General features: G+C 51.1%; 1 protein-coding gene across 4 annotated transcripts in view; it reads right to left on the bottom strand.

Moving 5' to 3' along the window:
* Positions 1-5,002, bottom strand: part of zfand2a (zinc finger, AN1-type domain 2A) — a 50,769-nt gene extending 45,767 nt beyond the window's left edge. For 2 of the 4 annotated variants that reach the window (XM_072559257.1, XM_072559255.1), the window contains exon 1: positions 4,877-5,002. The gene's annotated coding sequence lies outside the window, so the exon portion shown is untranslated. The remainder of the gene's footprint in view (positions 1-4,876) is intronic. The other 2 variants (XM_072559256.1, XM_072559258.1) reach the window with 2 other exon arrangements.

Here is a 5,002-nt window from a genome sequence, read left to right on the forward strand (position 1 = left end):
CTCTCTCTCTCTCTCTCTCTGCGTTTTCTCCCCTTCTCTCTCTCCTCTCTCTCTCTGCGTTTTCTCCCCTTCTCTCTCTCTCTCTCTCTGCGTTTTCTACCCTTCTCTCTCTCTCTCTCTCTCTCTCTCTGCGTTTTCTCCCCTTCTCTCTCTCTCTCTCTCTGCGTTTTCTCCCCTTCTCTCTCTCTCTCTCTCTCTGCGTTTTCTCCCCTTCTCTCTCTCTCTCTCTCTCTGCGTTTTCTCCCCTTCTCTCTCTCTCTCTCTCTCTCTGCGTTTTCTCCCCTTCTCGCTCTCTCTCTCTCTCTGCGTTTTCTCCCCTTCTCTCTCTCTCTGCGTTTTCTCCCCTTCTCTCTCTCTCTCTCTCTCTCTGCGTTTTCTCCCCTTCTCTCTCTCTGCATTTTCTCCCCTTCTCTCTCTCTCTGCATTTTCTCCCCTTCTCTCTCTCTCTGCATTTTCTCCCCTTCTCTCTCTCTCTGCATTTTCTCCCCTTCTCTCTCTCTCTGCATTTTCTCCCCTTCTCTCTCTCTCTGCATTTTCTCCCCTTCTCTCTCTCTCTCTCTCTCTCTGCGTTTTCTCCCCTTCTCTCTCTCTCTCTCTCTCTCTCTGCGTTTTCTCCCCTTCTCTCTCTCTCTCTCTCTCTCTCTCTCTGCGTTTTCTCCCCTTCTCTCTCTCTCTCTCTCTGCGTTTTCTCCCCTTCTCTCTCTCTCTCTCTCTCTCTGCGTTTTCTCCCCTTCTCTCTCTCTCTCTCTCTCTCTGCGTTTTCTCCCCTTCTCTCTCTCTCTCTCTCTCTCTCTCTCTGCGTTTTCTCCCCTTCTCTCTCTCTCTCTCTCTCTGGGTTTTCTCTCTCTCTCTCTCTCGGGGTTTTCTCTCTCTCTCTCTCTCTCTCGGGTTTTCTCTCTCTCTCTCTCGGGGTTTTCTCTCTCTCTCTCTCTCTCTGGGTTTTCTCTCTCTCTCTCTGCGTTTTCTCCCCTTCTCTCTCTCACTCTTCTGCGTTTTCTCCCCTTCTCTCTCTCACTCTCTCTCTCTGCGTTTTCTCCCCTTCTCTCTCTCTCTCTCTCTCTGCGTTTTCTCCCTTCTCTCTCTCTCTCTCTCTCTGCGTTTTCTCCCCTTCTCTCTCTCTCTCTCTGCGTTTTCTACCCTTCTCTCTCTCTCTCTCTCTCTCTGCGTTTTCTCCCCTTCTCTCTCTCTCTCTCTGCGTTTTCTCCCCTTCTCTCTCTCTCTCTCTCTGCGTTTTCTCCCCTTCTCTCTCTCTCTCTCTCTCTGCGTTTTCTCCCCTTCTCTCTCTCTCTCTCTCTCTCTCTGCGTTTTCTCCCCTTCTCGCTCTCTCTCTCTCTCTGCGTTTTCTCCCCTTCTCTCTCTCTCTGCGTTTTCTCCCCTTCTCTCTCTCTCTCTCTCTCTCTGCGTTTTCTCCCCTTCTCTCTCTCTCTCTCTCTCTCTGCGTTTTCTCCCCTTCTCTCTCTCTGCATTTTCTCCCCTTCTCTCTCTCTCTGCATTTTCTCCCCTTCTCTCTCTCTCTGCATTTTCTCCCCTTCTCTCTCTCTCTGCGTTTTCTCCCCTTCTCTCTCTCTCTCTCTCTGCGTTTTCTCCCCTTCTCTCTCTCTCTCTCTCTCTCTGCGTTTTCTCCCCTTCTCTCTCTCTCTCTCTCTCTCTCTGCGTTTTCTCCCCTTCTCTCTCTCTCTCTCTCTGCGTTTTCTCCCCTTCTCTCTCTCTCTCTCTCTCTGCGTTTTCTCCCCTTCTCTCTCTCTCTCTCTCTCTGCGTTTTCTCCCTTCTCTCTCTCTCTCTCTCTCTCTCTCTGCGTTTTCTCCCCTTCTCTCTCTCTCTCTCTCTCTGGGTTTTCTCTCTCTCTCTCTCTCGGGGTTTTCTCTCTCTCTCTCTCTCTCGGGGTTTTCTCTCTCTCTCTCTCTGGGTTTTCTCTCTCTCTCTCTCTCTCTCTCTCGGGGTTTTCTCTCTCTCTCTCTCTGGGTTTTCTCTCTCTCTCTCTCTCTCTCTCTCTGGGTTTTCTCTCTCTCTCTCTCTCTCTCTGGGTTTTCTCTCTCTCTCTCTCTCTCTCTGGGTTTTCTCTCTCTCTCTCTCTCTCTCTGGGTTTTCTCTCTCTCTCTCTCTCTCTCTGGGTTTTCTCTCTCTCTCTCTCTCTCTGGGTTTTCTCTCTCTCTCTCTCTCTCTGGGTTTTCTCTCTCTCTCTCTCTCTCTGGGTTTTCTCTCTCTCTCTCTCTCTCTGGGTTTTCTCTCTCTCTCTCTCTCTCTGGGTTTTCTCTCTCTCTCTCTCTCTCTGGGTTTTCTCTCTCTCTCTCTCTCTCTGGGTTTTCTCTCTCTCTCTCTCTCTCTGGGTTTTCTCTCTCTCTCTCTCTCTCTGGGTTTTCTCTCTCTCTCTCTCTCTCTGGGTTTTCTCTCTCTCTCTCTCTCTCTGGGTTTTCTCTCTCTCTCTCTCTCTGGGTTTTCTCTCTCTCTCTCTCTCTGGGTTTTCTCTCTCTCTCTCTCTCTGGGTTTTCTCTCTCTCTCTCTCTCTGGGTTTTCTCTCTCTCTCTCTCTCTGGGTTTTCTCTCTCTCTCTCTCTCTGGGTTTTCTCTCTCTCTCTCTCTCTCTGGGTTTTCTCTCTCTCTCTCTCTCTGGGTTTTCTCTCTCTCTCTCTCTCTGGGTTTTCTCTCTCTCTCTCTCTCTGGGTTTTCTCTCTCTCTCTCTCTCTGGGTTTTCTCTCTCTCTCTCTCTCTGGGTTTCTCTCTCTCTCTCTCTCTGGGTTTTCTCTCTCTCTCTCTCTCTGGGTTTTCTCTCTCTCTCTCTCTCTGGGTTTTCTCTCTCTCTCTCTCTCTCTGGGTTTTCTCTCTCTCTCTCTCTCTGGGTTTTCTCTCTCTCTCTCTCTCTGGGTTTTCTCTCTCTCTCTCTCTCTGGGTTTTCTCTCTCTCTCTCTGGGTTTTCTCTCTCTCTCTCTCTCTGGGTTTTCTCTCTCTCTCTCTCTGGGTTTTCTCACCTTCTCTCTCTCTCTCACTCACTCTCTCTGGGTTTTCTCACCTTCTCTCTCTCTCTCACTCTCTCTGGGTTTTCTCACCTTCTCTCTCTGTCTCTCTCTGGGTTTTCTCACCTTCTCACTCTCTCTCTCTCTCTCTCGCTCTGGGTTTTCTCACCTTCTCTCTCTGGGTTTTCTCACCTTCTCTCTCTCTGTCTCTCTCTGGGTTTTCTCACCTTCCCCCTCTCTCTGTCTCTCTCTGGGTTTTCTCACCTTCCCCCTCTCTCTGTCTCTCTCTGGGTTTTCTCACCTTCTCTCTCTCTGTCTCTCTCTGGGTTTTCTCACCTTCTCTCTCTCTGTCTCTCTCTGGGTTTTCTCACCTTCCCCCTCTCTCTGTCTCTCTCTGGGTTTTCTCACCTTCTCTCTCTCTGGGTTTTCTCACCTTCTCTCTCTCTCTCTCTCTCTGGGTTTTCTCACCTTCCCCCTCTGTCTCTCTCTGGGTTTTCTCACCTTCCCCCTCTGTCTCTCTCTCTCTCTCTATCTGGGTTTTCTCACCTTCTCTTTCTCTCTGTCTCTCTCTGGGTTTTCTCACCTTCCCTCTCTCTCTCTCTCGGGGTTTCCCCTCTCTCTCTCTCTCTGGGTTTTCTCACCTTCGCCCTCTCTCTCTCTCTCTGGGTTTTCTCACCTTCCCCCTCTGTCTCTCTCTCTCTCTCTCTATCTGGGTTTTCTCACCTTCTCTTTCTCTCTGTCTCTCTCTGGGTTTTCTCACCTTCCCTCTCTCTCTCTCTCGGGGTTTCCCCTCTCTCTCTCTCTCTCTGGGTTTTCTCACCTTCCCCCTCTCTCTCTCTCTCTCTGGGTTTTCTCACCTTCCCCCTCTCTCTCTCTCTCTCTGGGTTTTCTCACCTTCCCCCTCTCTCTCTCTCTCTCTGGGTTTTCTCACCTTCTCTCTCTGGGTTTTCTCACCTTCCCCCTCTCTCTGTCTCTCTCTGGGTTTTCTCACCTTCCCCCTCTCTCTGTCTCTCTCTGGGTTTTCTCACCTTCTCTCTCTCTGTCTCTCTCTGGGTTTTCTCACCTTCCCCCTCTCTCTGTCTCTCTCTGGGTTTTCTCACCTTCCCCCTCTCTCTCTGGGTTTTCTCACCTTCCCCCTCTCTCTCTGGGTTTTCTCACCTTCTCTCTCTCTGGGTTTTCTCACCTTCTCTCTCTCTGGGTTTTCTCACCTTCTCTCTCTCTGGGTTTTCTCACCTTCCCCCTCTGTCTCTCTCTGGGTTTTCTCACCTTCCCCCTCTGTCTCTCTCTCTCTCTCTCTGGGTTTTCTCACCTTCCCTCTCTCTCTCTCTCTCGGGGTTTCCCCTCTCTCTCTCTCTCTCTGGGTTTTCTCACCTTCGCCCTCTCTCTCTCTCTCTGGGTTTTCTCACCTTCCCCCTCTCTCTCTCTGGGTTTTCTCACCTTCCCCCTCTCTCTCTCTCTCTGGGTTTTCTCACCTTCCCTCTCTCTCTCTCTCTCTCCCTCCCTCTCTCTGGGTTTTCTCACCTTCCCTCTCTCTCTCTCTGGGTTTTCTCACCTTCCCCCTCTCTCTCTCTCTCTGGGTTTTCCTCACCTTCCCTCTCTCTCTCTCTCTCTCCCTCTCTCTGGGTTTTCTCACCTTCCCCCTCTCTCTCTCTCTCTGGGTTTTCTCACCTTCCCTCTCTCTCTCTCTCCCTCTCTCTGGGTTTTCTCACCTTCCCCCTCTCTCTCTCTCTCTGGGTTTTCTCACCTTCCCTCTCTCTCTCTCTCTCTCTCTCTCTCTGGGTTTTCTCACCTTCTCTCTCTCTCTCTCTCTCTCTCTGGGTTTTCTCACCTTCTCTCTCTCTCTCTCTCTCTCTGGGTTACTCACCTTCCCTCTCTCTCTCTCTGGGTTTTCTCACCTTCTCTCTCTCTCTCTCTGGGTTACTCACCTTCCCTCTCTCCAGCTCCGGTTCCTCTCGCGGCCTCGCCCCTCACTGCCGTCGGGCCCTGATGATGTCACAGGCCGGGTCTATATATAACCGCCGGTTCCTGTTGCCCCGCCTCCACGTTCTTGT

This window comes from Chiloscyllium punctatum, chromosome 40 (assembly GCF_047496795.1).
Source record: "Chiloscyllium punctatum isolate Juve2018m chromosome 40, sChiPun1.3, whole genome shotgun sequence".
Lineage (NCBI taxonomy): Eukaryota > Metazoa > Chordata > Chondrichthyes > Orectolobiformes > Hemiscylliidae > Chiloscyllium > Chiloscyllium punctatum.